Source organism: Homarus americanus, unplaced genomic scaffold (assembly GCF_018991925.1).
Source record: "Homarus americanus isolate GMGI-L3 unplaced genomic scaffold, GMGI_Hamer_2.0 scaffold60451, whole genome shotgun sequence".
Taxonomy (NCBI): Eukaryota; Metazoa; Arthropoda; class Malacostraca; order Decapoda; family Nephropidae; genus Homarus; species Homarus americanus.
In genome coordinates this window covers 1,190-17,107 of record NW_024747363.1, presented here as the reverse complement: position 1 = coordinate 17,107, position 15,918 = coordinate 1,190, and the positions used below count along the sequence as shown (strand labels likewise).

Here is a 15,918-nt window from a genome sequence, read left to right as displayed (position 1 = left end):
GTGGTTCTCAACCTTGTTTGCCCCATGCACCCCTTTCACCATATGTCAGAATGTCATTCCCCCTCCTTTCCAAGATTGTCTGCCTCAAAAAGTGCATTCCAAATAATATGCATATAATACTGAAAATCCTTTATTTTTTCCATATTAGTATCACTTTTTGAAAACCTGAGGGGGGAAATTCCCCCCCTGGTTGAGAACCCCTGGTTTAACCTTTTGAAGATGACGGTTTAACACTTTGAAGGCGATATTAACCCTTTGAAGATGATGGTTTAACCTTTTGAAGACGATGGTTTAACCCTTTGAAGGCGATATTAACCCTTTGAAGATGTTGGTTTAACCTTTTGAAGACGATGGTTTAACCCTTTGAAGGCGATAGTAACCCTTCAAAGACGATAGTTTAACCCTTTGAAGATTTTGCTTAACCCTTTGAAAACATTGGTAGTCATCTTACTCAAGGGGTTTAAGTCATCATACTCGGGATTAACTCATCATACTCGGGGAGTTAAGTCCTCACACTCGGGATTAACTCATCATGCTCAAGGGATTAACTCATCATACTCAAGGGGTTAAGTCATCATACTCAAGGGGTTAAGTCATCATACTTGGGATTAACTCATCATACTCCGGGAGTTATCATACTCGAGATTAACTCGCCATACTCAAGGGGTCAAGTCATCATACTCAAGGGGTTAAGTCATACTCGAGATTAACTCGCCATACTCAAGGGGTCAAGTCATCATACTCAAGGGGTTAAGTCATACTCAGGGAGTTATCATACTTGAGATTAACTCACCATACTCAAGGGGTTAAGTCATCATACTCAGAATTAACTTATCATACTCAGGGGGTTAAGTCATCGTACTGACATGAGAAACAATTTTACTCACTAAAACTTAAAAAATATAAAACTTTATGCCATACAGCAGACAAATAATAAAGCTTATAAAACTTTACGCCATACAGCAGACACACAATAAAGCTTATAAAACATTTCCAACGACCGACACAGTATCTCGGGAAGACATGTTTAGTCCTCAACTATCCTGAGATTTTGGAGCGCCGAATTTGCCTACCTTATGCTACAGACGGGCAAGGGGCAACCTAATTGAGGTGTATAAGCATCTCAGAGGGCATTACTCAGTCAAGTGTCCTTACTTGGAGCTGGCGGACGCTTGCCCCACAAGGGGTCACAGCTCAAGATTGAAGAAGCCGCAAGTCCAGAAAACTGTGAGGACAAATTTTTTCGGAGTGAGAGTTGTGAACTCTTGGAACAATCTACCAAAAAGTGTTGTGACAGCACCGAGTGTGAGCTCTTTCAAGACCAGACTTGACCAACACTGGAGCAGGTTCAGGAATCGGTGCATGCCCAGTACTTGCCAACAGTCTGTAATAGAGACGTGACCGATCGCCCAAGCGGCTAACGAGCCGATCAGTGGTGAAGAGGATAAAAGTAAAGTAAAAGTAGTCCAACACACAGCCTTACCAACTTACATGGAGAGTGCGTGATTACTTGTATCATAATGTTGTCCTCACTTCTTGTTTTGAAAGAGACATTCACATGACCTCTACAATAAGGCAATTTATATCGTCTTTTTTTACATATATCAAACAAAAAGAACAAATTGTAGGATAGATTTATATTATATAATTACAGTATATATAATCACTCATTTCATCTTTCCTTACATGAAAGAAATGAGAAAAAGTATTGGATAGTAAGAAATCATTCGTAAATAATGTCATTTATTGATATTTAACGTAAGTAAAAATTACAACAATAAATTTTCAGAGGTGCCAAGTAAATATGTGTGTAGTCAGTTTTATGTCAGTCTTGTATATTGTACACACACACAGACACACACTACACTACTTCTTTTGATTCCGCTTCAGTTTAGCCAACAAGCACGAGGGAACAAGAGACAACTGTAGTTCTTTAGTTTCTCACTGTTTACTAATATCAATGACATTATCTGTGTGAGTCAGAGTTAACATATGAAAAAAAAACTGGTAATGTGAGGATAAATTTAGATTTTGTTCACTTATATTTCCTTAATTTAGTCATAAGAGGGGATCTGGTATATGTGGTGGGGGGGGGGGTGTGTCATTCATATGTGAAGATAATATACAGTACCTACAGACTTAATACAAGGCAAGAGTGAAGCTTAGGTTTATTAACAACAAACATCCGTGACAGCTGAGACAAACATCCGTGACAGCTGAGACAAACATCCGTGACAGGTGAGACAAACATCCGTGACAGCTGAGACAAACATCCGTGACAGCTGATACAAACATCTGTGACAGCTGAGACAAACATCCGTGACAGCTGAGACAAAACATCCGTGATCATCACGTGACAGCTGAGACAAACATCCGTGACAGGTGAGAGACAAACATCACGTGACAGGTGAGACAAACATCTGACACAGCTGAACATCCGTGACAGGTGAGACAAACATCGTGATAGCGTGACAAACATCCGTGATAGCTGACAAACTTCCGAGACAAACAAACATCTGAGACAAACATCCGTGACAGGAAGCTTATCCGTGACAGACAAACATCCGTGACAAGACAAACATCGTGACAGCTGAGACAAACATCATGAAGGTGAGACCATATCCGTGACGGAAGGTGAGACAAACATCCGTGACAGGTGAGACAAACATCCGTGACAGGTGAGACATCCGTGACAGGTGAAGACAAACATCCGTGACAGACAAACATCCGTGACAGGTGACAAACATCCGTGACAAACATCCGTGACAACAAACATCCGTGACAGACAAACATCGTGACAGCAAACATCCGTGACAGGTGAGACAAACATCCGTGACAGGTGAGACAAACATCCGTGATAGGTGAGACAAACATCCGTGAGAGACAAACATCCGTGAGAGACAAACATCCGTGACGGTGAGACAAACATCCGTGACAGAGACAAACATCCGTGACAGGTCCGTGAGAGACAAACATCCGTGACAGGTCCGTGAGACAAACATCCGTGACACAGGAGACAAACATCTGTGACAGCTGAGAAAACTTCCGTGATCCAGACAGGTGAGACAAACATCCGTGAGACAAACATCCATGAGACAAACATCCGTGACAGTGAGACAAACATCCGTGACGGCTGAGACAAACATCTGCCAGGTGAGAGAAACATCCGTGACAGGTGAGACAAACATCCGTGAGACAAACATCACAGGTGAGAAACATCCGTGACAGCTGAGACAAACATCCGTGACAGGTGAGATGGAAACATCTGCAGACAGCTGAGACAAACATCCGTGATAGCTGAGACAAACATCCGTGATAGCGAGACAAACATCCGTACAGTGGAGACAAACATCCGTGACATAGTTGAGACAAACATCCGTGACAAAGGAGACAAACATCCGTGACAGTTGAGACAAACATCCGTGATAGCTGAGACAAACATCTGTGACAGTTGAGACACAAACATCCGTGAGAAGGAGACAAAATATCCGTGATAGTTGGAGACAAACATCCGTGACAGCTGGAGACAAACTTCCGTGATAAAGGAGACAAAACATCCGTGAGGAAGGAGAACTTCCGTGACAAAGGAGACAAACAAACATCTGTGACAGGTGAGACAAACATCCGTGACAGGTGAGACAAACATCCGTGACAGGTGTGAGACAAATCCAGAGCAGCTGAGACAAACATCTGTGATAGCTGAGACAAACATCCGTGGAGCCTGTGCTGAGACAAACATCCGTGACAGCGAGACAAACATCTGTGACAGGTGGACAACATCCGTGAGACAGTTGAGACAAAACATCCGTGACAGGTGAGACAAATATCCGTGACAGGTGGTATAAACATCCGTGACAGGTGAGACAAACATCCGGGTATTGTGCTGAAACAAACATCTGTAGAGAAGTGAGACAAACATCTGTGACAGCTGAGACAAAACATCCGTGACAGTAGACAAACATCTGTGACAGGTGAGACAAACATCCGTGACAGGTGAGACAAACATCCGTGACAGGTGAGACAAACATCCGTGACATGGGTGAGACAAAACATCCGTGACAGGTGAGACAAACACTGTGACAGCTGAGACAAACATCCGTGACAGGTGAGACAAACATCCGTGACAGGTGAGACAAAACATCCGTGACAGGTGAGACAAACATCCGCCAGACAGGTGAGACAAACATCCGTGACAGGTGAGACAAACATCCAGACAGGTGAGACAAACATCCGTGACAGGTGAGACAAACATCCGTGACAGGTGAGACAAACATCCGTGACAGGTGAGACAAACATCCGTGACAGGTGAGACAAACATCCGTGATAGCTGAGACAAACATCCATGACAGCGGGGATAAAACATCCATGACAGCTGTGTAAACATCTGCATGAAGCGAGACAAACATCTGTGACAGCTGGAGACAAACTTCCAGACAGCGAGACAAACATCTGTGACAGGTGAGACAAACATCCATGATAGCTGAGACAAAACATCCGTGACAGCTGAGACAAACATCTGTGACAGCTGAGACAAACATCTGTGACAGCTGAGACAAAACATCTGTGACAGCTGGAGACAAACATCCGTGACAGCTGAGACAAACACATACGTGACAGGTGAGACAAAATGACTGTGACAGTTGAGACACAGTAAACATCTGTGACAGCTGAGACAAACATCTGTACAGCTGAGACAAACATACGTGATAGCTGGAGACAAACATCCGTGACAGTGGAGACAAACTTCCGTGATAGCTGCTGAGACAAACATCCAGACAGGTGAGACAAACATCCGTGACAGGTGAGACAAAACATCCGTGACAGGTGAGACAAACATCCGTGACAGGTGAGAGAAACATCCGTGATAGCTGAGACAAAACATCCGTGACAGGTGAGACAAAACATCCGTGACAGGTGAGACAAACATCCGTGACAGGTGAGAGAAACATCCGTGACAGGTGAGACAAACATCCGTGACAGAGAGAAACATCCGTGACAGGAGAGACAAACATCCCATAGAGACAAACATCCGTGACAGGTGAGACAAACATCCGTGACAGGTGAGACAAACATCCGTGACAGCTGAGACAAACATCTGTGATAGAAGGAGACAAACATCCATGACAGTGATAAACATCCATGACAGCTGTGGCAAAACATCCGTGACATGAGACAAACATCTGTGAAGGAAGGAGGAAGAAACTTCCGGTGACAGCGAGAGACAAAACATCTAGACAGGTGAGACAAACATCCATGATAGCTGAGACAAACATCTGTGACAGCTGAGACAAACACTGTGAACAGCTGAGACAAACATCTGTGACAGCTGAGACAAACATCTGTGACAGCTGAGACAAACATCTGTGACAGCTGAGACAAACATCCGTGACAGCTGAGACAAACATCCGTGATAGCTGAGACAAACATCCATGACAGCTGAGACAAACATCCATGACAGCTGAGACAAACATCCATGACAGCTGTGGCAAACATCCGTGACAGCTGAGACAAACATCCGTGATGGCTAGCACAAACATCTGTGACAGCTGAGACAAACATCCATGATAGCTGAGACAAACATCTGTGACAGCTGAGACAAACATCCATGATAGCTGAGACAAACATCCGTGACAGCTGAGACAAACATCTGTGACAGCTGAGACAAACATCCATGATAGCTGAGACAAACATCCGTGACAGCTGAGACAAACTTCCGTGACGGCTGGAGACAAACATCTGGCGACCTTCTGGGACGAACTTCCGTGAGCAATTGAGACAAACATCCGTGATAGCTGAGACAACTTATCGTGACAGTTGAGACAAACTTATCGTGACCAAATTGAGACAAGCATCCGGCGTGACAGTTGAGACAACATCCGTGACGGTTGAGACAAGCATCCGTGACAGTTGAGACAAACATCCGTGTGAGCAGTTGAGACCATCCGTGATGCTTCTGACAAACATCGTGAGCAGCTGAGACAAACATCGTGACGCTGGACAAACATCCGTGACAGTTGGACAAACATCCGTGACGGTTGGACAAACATCCGTGACCTTCCGACAAACATCGTGCCAGCTTCAGAGACAAACATCCGTGATGGTTGGAGACAAACATCCGTGACAGCTGGGACAAACATCCGTGGAAGGCAGCTGAGACAAACATCGTGACAGCTGAGCCAAACATTGTGACAGTTGAGACAAACATCCGTGATAGCTGAGACAAACATCGTGACAGCTGAGACAAACATCCGTGACAGTTGAGACAAACATCGTGACATCTGAGACAAACATCCGTGACAGTTGAGACAAACATCCGTGACAGTTGAGACAAACACCCGTGATAGCTGAGACAAACATCGTGACAGCTGAGACAAACATCCGTGACAGTTGAGACAAAACATCCGTATACAGTTGTACAAACATCCGTGACAGTTGAGACAAAACATCCGTGACAGGTGAGACAAATGATCCGTGACAGGTGACAAACATCCGTGACAGGTGAGACAAAACATCCGTGACAGCGTTGAGACAAAACATCCCCAGACAGGTGAGACAAACACTGTGACAGGTGAGACAAACATCCGTGATAGCGAGGACCAAACATCCATGACAGCGGGGATAAACATCCATGACATGAGACAAACACCGTGACAGTTGGAGACAAACATCCGTGACAGTTGGAGACAAACATCCGTGACAGGTGAGACAAACATCGTGACAAGGAGACAAACATCCGTGACAGCTGAGACAAACAACATCCGTGACAGCTGAGACAAACATTCAGACAGTTGAGACAAAACATCCGTGACAGCTGAGACAAAACATCTGCAGCACAGTTGAGACAAACATCGTACATCTGAGACAAACATCGTGACTGGGGAACAAACATCGTGACAGCTGGGGACAAACATCCGGCAACTGAGACAGCATCGCGTGACGGTTGAACCAAACATCCGTGACAGTTGAAGACAAACATCCGTGACGGTTGGAACAAACATCCGTATTGGCCTGAACCAAACATCGTGACAAGCTGAGACAAGCTTCACGGGCAGTTGAGACAAACATCCGTGACAGTTGAGACAAGAAGCAGCATCCGTGACAGTTGGAACAAACATCCGTGACAGGTGAGACAAACATATCGTGACAGTTGAGACAAACATCCGTGACAGCTGAGACAAACATCCGTGACGCTGAGACAAACATCGTGACAGCTGAGCCAAACGTGACGGTTGAGACAAACATCCGTGATAGCTAGAACCATCGTGATAGCTTCAAGACAAATCCGTGACAGTTGAGACAAACATCGTGACATCTGAGACAAACATCCCGTGACGGTTGAGACAAACATCCGTGACGGATTGAGACAAAGCACCCGTGATAGCAGAGACCATCGTGACGGCTGGAACCATCCGTGACGGTTGGTTGAGACAAACATCCGTGACGGTTGGGACCATCCGTGACAGTTGAGACAAACATCCGTGACGGGTGAGACAAACATCGTGACAGTTGAGACATCCGTGACAGCTTCGGACAAACGTGACGGCTGGAGACCGTGTCTGTGACGGTTGAGACGAAGCATCCGTGACAGCTGAGACAACAAACGTCTGTGACCGGTTGAGACAAACATCGGCGCGACGATTTGGGAACAACATCGTGACATCTGGGACAAACATCGTGACGGCTGGGACAAACATCGTGGCTGGGGACAAACATCCGTGACAACTGAGACAAACATCCGTGACGGTTGAGACAAACATCCGTGACAGTTGAGACAAACATCCAGAAGCTGACGGTTGGACATAAACATCCGCGATAGCTGAGACAAACATCGTGACAGCTGAGACAAACATCCGTGACGCTGAGACAAACATCCGTGACGAGACAAAGCAGCATCCGTGACGGTTGGAGACAAGCATCCGTGACCGTGAGACAAACATCGTGACGGTTGAGACAAGCATCCGTGACAGCTGGAACAAGCATCAAACGACCCAGCCAGACAAAGCATCGCTGACAGCTGAGACAAACATCGTGACAGCTGAGACAAACATCGTGACGGCTGAGACAAACATCGTGACAGCTTCAAGAACCATCCGTGACGGATTGAGACAAACATCGTGACAGCTCGCGAGACAAACATCGACCCCAGCTGAGACAAACATCCGTGACAGTTTAAGGACAAGCATCCGTGACAGTTGAGACAAACATCCGTGACGAGTTGAGACAAACATCGTGACAGCTGGAGACAAACATCTGTGACGGTTGGTAAACATCGTGACGGTTGAGACGACATATCTGAGACAAACATCGTGACGCTAGGACAAACATCGTGACGCTGAGACAAACTTGCGTGACAGCTGAGACAAACATCACGTGACAGCTGAGACAAGCATCCGTGACAGACAGAAAATCCGTGACGAGTTGGAGACAAACATCCGTGACAGTTGGCAAGCATCCGTGATAGCTGAGACAACATCGTGACAGCTGAGACAAACATCCGTGACAGCTGAGACAAACATCCGTGACGGTTGAGACAAACATCGTGACGGTTGAGACAAACATCCGTGACAGTTGAGACAAACATCCGTGACAGTTGAGACAAACATCCGTGACAGCTGAGACTAACATCCGTGACAGCTGGGAGACAAAAACATCCGTGACGCTGAGACAAGCATCCGTGACGGTTGGACAAACATCACGTGACCAGTTGGAGACAAACATCCGTGACAGTTGAGACAAACATCCCGTGATATGAGACAAACATCGTGACAGCGCCAGCGAGACAAACATCCACCGTGACGGCAGAACCAAACATCCGTGACGGTTAGGACAAACGCGTGACGTGAGGACAAACATCGTGACATCTGGTTATAAACATCGACAGCTGAGACAAACACCGTGACAGTTGAGACAAACATCCCGTGACAGCTGAGACAAACATCCGTGACAGCTGGAACAAACATCGTGACAGTTGGTCAAACATCGTGATTGAGACAAACATCGTGACATCTGAGACAAACATCGTGACAGTTGAGACAAACATCCGTGATAGCTGGAACCGACGTAGGCAGCTGAGACAAACATCCGTGACCGCTGAGACAAACATCCGTGACAGTTGAGACAATCATCCGTGACAGCTGAGACAAACATCGTGACAGCTGAGACAAACATCCGTGACAGCTGAGTGAGACAAATGATAAGGCAGGCAAGAGGTCTTTTTTCAGATATTAATATTTACTGTAAAACAAAAAGAATACCCAATCAATTTTATATAAAACAAAAAGAAAATATTATGCAATGACATTTTTTTGTTTCATGTTATTGCTTGAGATGGACAAAGGTATAATGTACATCAGACTAGAGAGTTGAAATAAGATGACTAAGTGAGAGTTATGATTGGTGAACGGGGGTAAGGGCTGAATTAAAGCCTCACTCCACCTTATGACTACTAGTGTATAGGCTATATATATTTGTGGTCAAAGTGATGGTTGATTCAGCGTGTCGGAAGAGAAGACCGCAAAGTGATGTGTCTTGAGAGAGAGAGAGAGAGGTTTGCAGGTGAACACAAGTCATAGTTTACGAAAGATTTTATTAATGTTGATGAGGATTATACAATATACTAGTGACTAAAGTTAACACAGTGAGATGGGTGTATATATGAACAAACATTCAACTGCTATAAAGTCAGCAGTTTGCCTCTCCTTCTATTACGAACCCCGATGGATTGACAGACTCGTGAATCCGAAGCAGTAGACTGACCACGAACCCCGATGAGATTGACAGACTCGTGTAGATGAAAGTAGCCCCGATGAGATTGACAGACTCGTGAACCCGAAGCAGTAGACTGACCACGAACCCTCGATGAGATTGACAGCTCTCGTGAACCCGAAGCAGTAGACTGACCACGAACCCCGATGAGATTGACAGACTCGTGAACTCGAAGCAGTATTTAGTATTTGACTGTACACAAGCAAAGTCTTGTAGATATACACATGTAAGTATAGGTAGGTAGGTAGTGGTAGTTAGGTAGGTTGGTATAGTATAGTACGGATAACCTTAGCGTGGAGGTGAGAGATAAGTGTACCAGTGCAGAATTTATACATAAGAATGAAACCGGAAAGAGAACTCGTGAAACTTCATCAATGTTGGACACGGAGTTCATCTGTTCTACTCGACGTGGGTCGCCTCATCCGCAGTTCCTGGCGTTGATGATGTCTCCGCTGATGATGATGATGATGATGATGTTGTCGCTGCCCCCCGCTGTCCTAAGGAGGGGGAGCATTAGTATTCTGTTCATCTGTTATTTAAAAGACTGTCTCAATACAGTTACTTCTCACGCCCAAATATCTGCTGTTCTTCATCACCCACTACCTGTTGTTCTGTATGGCCCACTACCTGTTGTTCTGTATGGCCCACTACCTGTTTGTTCTGTATGGCCCTATTGTTGTATGGCCCTTTTTGTTCTGTATGGCCCACTACCTGTTGTTCTGTATGCCCCACTACCTGTTGTTGTTCTATGCCCCTAATTACCTTTACCTGTTGTTCTTTCTACCTGTTTGTTCTTATGCCCCCTTTGTTTTATGCCCTACTGTTGTTCTTATATTTTCTGTTGTTCTGTACTTACCTGTTGTTCTGTACTTCCCCACTGCCTGTTTTTCTGTATGCTACCTGTTGTTTCTGTATGCTTACTACCTGTTGTTCTGTATGTCTACTACCTGTTGTTCTGTATGCCCCACTACCTGTTGTTCTGTGCCCCTACCTGTTATGGCCCCACTACCTGTTGTTCTGTATGCCCCACTACTGTTGTTCTGTATGCCCTTTGTTCTTATCACTACCTGTTGTTCTGTATGCTCCCTGTTGTTTTTCTATGCTCTTCCCCCACTACCTGTTGTTGTATGCCCACTACCTGTTGTCTTATGCCCACCTTTGTTCTGTATGGCCCACTACCTGTTGTTCTGCTTACTACCTGTTTTGTATGCCCACCTACCTGTTGATTCTGTATGCCCCACACCTGTTGTTCTGTATATTTACTACCTGTTGTTCTGTATGCCCCACTACCTGTTATTCTGTTTACTACCTGTTGTTCTGTATGCCCCACTACCTGTTGTTCTCTATGCTCCACTACCTGTTGTTCTCTATGCTTACTACCTGTTGTTCCTGTATGCCCCTGTTTCTACCTGTTGTTCTGTATGCCCCACTACCTGTTTTGTTTTACCCTGTTGTTTATATTTTTACCTGTTGTTCTGTATGCCCCCACTACCTGTTGTTCTATTTATGTTACCTCTGTTGTTCCTCTATGCCCCACTACCTGTTGTTCTGTATGCTCCACTACCTGTTGTTCTGTATTTCTTACTACCTGTTGTTCTGTATGGCCCACTATTGTGTTGTTCTGTGCTTACTACCTGTTGTTCGATGCTTACTACCTGTTGTTCTGTATGCCCCACTACCTGTTGTTCTGTATGCCTATTCTTTCTGTATTTACTGTTGTTCTGTAGCTACTTTTCTGTTCTCTGTTGTTCTGTATCGCTCACTACCTGTTGTTCTGTTGTTCTGTTTCTACCTGTTGTTTCTACTTATGGCCACTACCTGTTGTTCTGTGTCTTTGTTCTGTATGTCCTACCTGTTGTTCTGTATGCCCACTACCTGTTCTTATGTTTTTTTTTCTCTGTGCCCACACCTTGTTGTTCTGTATGGCCCACTACCTGTTACCCTGTTGTTCTCTATGCTCCACTACCTGTTGTTCTCTTATGCCCCACTACCTGTTGTTCTGTATGCCCCACTACCTGTTGTTCTGTGCCCCACTACCTGTTGTTCTGTATGCCCCTACCTGTTGTTCTGTGCTTACTACCTGTTGTTCTGTATGCCCCCACTACCTGTTCTGTATGCTACTACCTGTTGTTTTCTGTATTGCCTACCTGTTGTTCTGTATGGCCCACTACCTGTTGTTCTGTATGCCCCACTACCTGTTCTCTACTCTCCCCACTACCTGTTGCTCTACTTACCTGTTGTTGTTATATTTTGTTGTTCTGTATACCCCCCTACCTGTTGTTTGTGCTACCTGTTTGTTCTGTATCTTACCTTTGTTCTGCTTATCACTACCTGTTGTTTCTATGCCTACTACCTGTTGTTCTGTATGCTACACCATTTTGCTACCTGTTGTTCTGTATGTTACTACCTGTTGTTTCTATGCCCCACTACCTGTTGTTCTGTATGCTCCACTACCTGTTGTTCTCTATGCCCCACTACCTGTTGTTCTGTATGCCCCACTACCTGTTGTTCTGTATGTTCACACATTTCTTCTGTATGCCCCACTACCTGTTGTTCTGTATGCCCCACTGCCTGTTGTTCTGTATGCCCCACTACCTGTTGATGCCCAGCCATGGCCCCACTACCTGTTGTTCTGTATGCCCCACTACCTGTTGTTCTGTGGCCCACTACCTGTTCTGTATGCCCCACTACCTGTTGGTATGCCCCATTGTTCTGTATGCCCCACTACCTGTTGTTCTGTATATTTTTACCTGTTGTTCTCTATGTCCCCACTACCTGTTTTTGCCCACTACCTGTTGTTCTGTATGCTTACTACCTTTGTTGATTCCTGTTGGTCTCCTTATGCCCCACTATCTGTTGTTCTGTATGCCCCACTACCTGTTGTTCTGTATGCCCCTACCTGTTGTTCTCTATGCTTAACTGCCTGTTGTTCTGTATGCCCCACTACCTGTTGTTCTGTATGCCCTGCTTTGTTCTGTATGCCCACTACCTATTGCCTTCTATGCCCCACACCTGTTGTTCTCTATACCCACTGCCCCCTTACCTGTTTGTTCTGTATGCCCCACTACCTGTTGTTTGTATGTTATTTTACCTGTTCACACCTGTTCTCTATGCCCCCTTACCTGTTGTTCTGTATGCCCCCCACTACTCTGTTGTTCTTCTATGCTACTACCTGTTGTTCTGTATGGCCCTACCTGTTCTGTTTCTCCACTACCTCTGTTCTCGCCCTTCTACCTGTTACATTCTGTGCCCCCACTACCTGTGTTATTTGTTCTGTATTTTTACCTGTTGTTCATGCTTTACACCTGTTTGTTCTGTATATTTACCTCTGTTGTTCTGTATACCCTACCTGTTCTGTATATTTACTACCTGTTCTCTATCCCCCACTACCTGTTGTTTCTGTATATTACTCACACCTGTTTCTCTGTCTTTACTACCTCTGTTGTTCTCTGTGCCCCCACTACCTGTTGTTCTCTATGCCCCCCACCTGCCTGTTGTTCTCTATGCCCCACTACCTGTTGCTCTTCACACACTGCCTCCTCCACCTCTCTGCCTCCTCCCACCTCTCCCTGCCTCCTCCACCTCTCCCACTGCCTCCCTCCCACCTCTCACACTGCCTCCCACCCACCTGCCTCCTCCCTCTCTCACACTGCCTCCTCCACCTCTCCCCTGCCTCCTCCACCTCCCTCCCACACTGCCTCCCTCTACCTCTCCCCACCTCCACCTCTCTCACACTGCCTCCTACCTCCCACACTGCCTCCTCCCCTCTCTGCCCTCCCTCCCACCTCTCACACCTCCTCCACCTCTCACACTGCCCCTCCCTCCCTCTCCTGCCTCCTCCCACCTCTCCCCCTCCACCTCTCACACTCACCCTCCCTCTCCTCTCTGCCTCCTCCACCTCTCACACTGCCTCCTCCACCTCTACACTGCCTCCTCCACCTCTCCCACACTGCCTCCTCCACCTCTCCCACTGCCTCCTCCACCTCTCCCACTGCCTCCCTCCCACCTCTCCCTGCTTCCTCTTCCACTCTCCCACACTGCCTCCTCCACCTCTCCCCCTGCCTCCTCCCCTCTCCCCTGCTTCCTCCCCCTCTCCCCTTCCTCCTCCACCTCTCCCACACTGCCTCCTCCCTCTCCCACACTGCCTCCTCCCATCTCCCCTGCCTCCTCCCACCTCTCCCCTGCCTCCCCTCCCACCTCTCCCTGCTTCCTCCCACCTCTCCTGCCTCCTCCCCTCTCACACTGCCTCCTCCCACCTCTCCCCTGCTTCTTCCCACCTCTCACACTGCTTCCTCCACCCTCTCACACACTGCCTCCTCCACCTCTCCACACTACCTCCACCTCTCACACTGCCTCCTCCACCTCTCACACTGCCTCCTCCCACCTCTCCTGCTTCCTCCACCTCTCCACTGCCTCCTCCACCTCTCCCCTGCTTCCCTCCCTCTCCCACACACACCTCCTCCACCTCTCCCACCTGCCTCCTCCACCTCTGCCTCCTCCCCTCTCCACTGCCTCCACCCACACACTGCCCTCCTCCCACCTCTCCACACTGCCTCCCTCCCCCTCACCTACTTCCTCCTACCTCCTCCCCCTTTCTCCCCTCCCTGCCTCCCACCTCTCCCACCTGCCTCCTCCTCTCCCCCTGCCTCCTCCACCTCTCCTACTGCTTCCTCCACCTCTCACACTGCCTCCTCCACCTCTCACACTGCCTCCTCCCACCTCTCACACACTGCTTCACCTCCACCTCTCACACTGCCTCCTCCACCTCTCACCTGCCTCCCTCCACCTCTGCTTCCTCCCACCTCTCCCTGCCTCCTCCACCTCTCACACTGCCTCCTCCACCCCTGCCTCCTCCCACCTCTCCCATGCCTCCTCCCACCTCTCATACTTTCTCTACCTCTCCCACTGCCTCCTCCACCTCTCTGCCTCCTCCCACCTCTCCCTGCCTCCTCACCTCTCCCCTCCTCTTCTGCCTCTGCCTCTTCTGCCTCTCCTCCTTACCTCACACTGCTCACATCTCACTGCTGCCAGCCCATTTGCCCATCACCTCACTCATCCACCTTATCACTCACACTTACCATCACCTCTCTGCTGCATTATCACCTCTCCTGCCTCTTCTGCTCACTCCACCTCTCAGCTGCCTGCCTCTCACTTCTCACATTCACCCCTCACATCATCTTCTGCCTCACACTGCTTCCTCCACACTCACACTGCCTCTCCACACTCTCCTTCTCACCTCTCTGCCTCCTCCCCTCTCACACCTCCTCCACCTCTCTTTCTTACTGCCTCTCCTCACTCTGCTCTCACCATCTCTCACTCCTCCACCTTTCACATCACATCTCTCACGCTGCCTCTCACGCCTCCTCACTCTCACGCATCTTGCCCATCTCACGCATCATCACGCATATCGCTGTATGTCCCGCACTCTCACACAGCATCATCACGCTCTCACTGCATTCACGCCTCACGCACTCGCTGTCTTCCACCTCTCCCATCTCCACCCCTCACTCCTCTCACACTGCACTCCTCCACATCTCCTCTCTCACCTCTCACCTGCCATCACCTCTCCCACTCTGCCTCCTCCACCTCCTCACTCCTCACCTTTCACTCACTCTGCCTCTGCATCATCACCTCTCACTGCATCATGCATACTGCATCTCCTCTGCTCATCTCTCATACATCATCTCTGCGCTCCTGCATCATCATCCGCATCATCGCAACTCTCACGCCATCATCTTACCTCTCGCATGCTTCCTCCCCTCACGCCTACATCGCATCTCTCACGCCTTCTTACCCTCACTCTCCTCCTGTCACTCCCACCTCTCACCGCCTCCTCCACCTCTCCACTGTTCATCACCTCATGTCTTCTGCTCTCCGCATCCTCACCTCTCACGCTCTTCACGCTCTCACCCATCCTCACTCTCTTGCTCATCACCTTTCACGCCGCGCTCTCACATCTCGCGCATGTCCGCGCCTCGCAGCTGTCACGCCATGCGCCATCTGCCGCATCTCGCGCCCAGCATCATCACGCATATGCGCGCGCATCTCAGCATCTCGCTCTCGCATCATCGCATATCACGCCACCCATCACTCTCCGCTATCATTTCTGCATTCATCATCACATGCTGTCATCTCCTGCTTCATCCCACCTCT

At 47.8% G+C, this 15,918-nt stretch overlaps 1 long non-coding RNA gene across 5 annotated transcripts; it reads left to right on the top strand.

The window, feature by feature from the left end:
* The first annotated feature begins 2,352 nt into the window (after positions 1–2,352).
* LOC121879590 lies at positions 2,353–4,326 on the top strand. 5 transcript variants are annotated; one of them, XR_006091375.1, is made up of 7 exons: positions 2,353–2,382; positions 2,818–2,861; positions 3,229–3,250; positions 3,612–3,655; positions 3,972–4,015; positions 4,084–4,127; positions 4,218–4,326. It is a non-coding gene; the product is annotated as an uncharacterized LOC121879590 (long non-coding RNA). The 5 variants fall into 5 exon arrangements; XR_006091377.1 differs by lacking the exons at positions 2,353–2,382; positions 2,818–2,861 and adding an exon at positions 2,637–2,678; XR_006091378.1 differs by lacking the exons at positions 2,353–2,382; positions 2,818–2,861; positions 3,229–3,250 and adding an exon at positions 2,644–2,678.
* Positions 4,327–15,918: the final 11,592 nt, after the last annotated feature.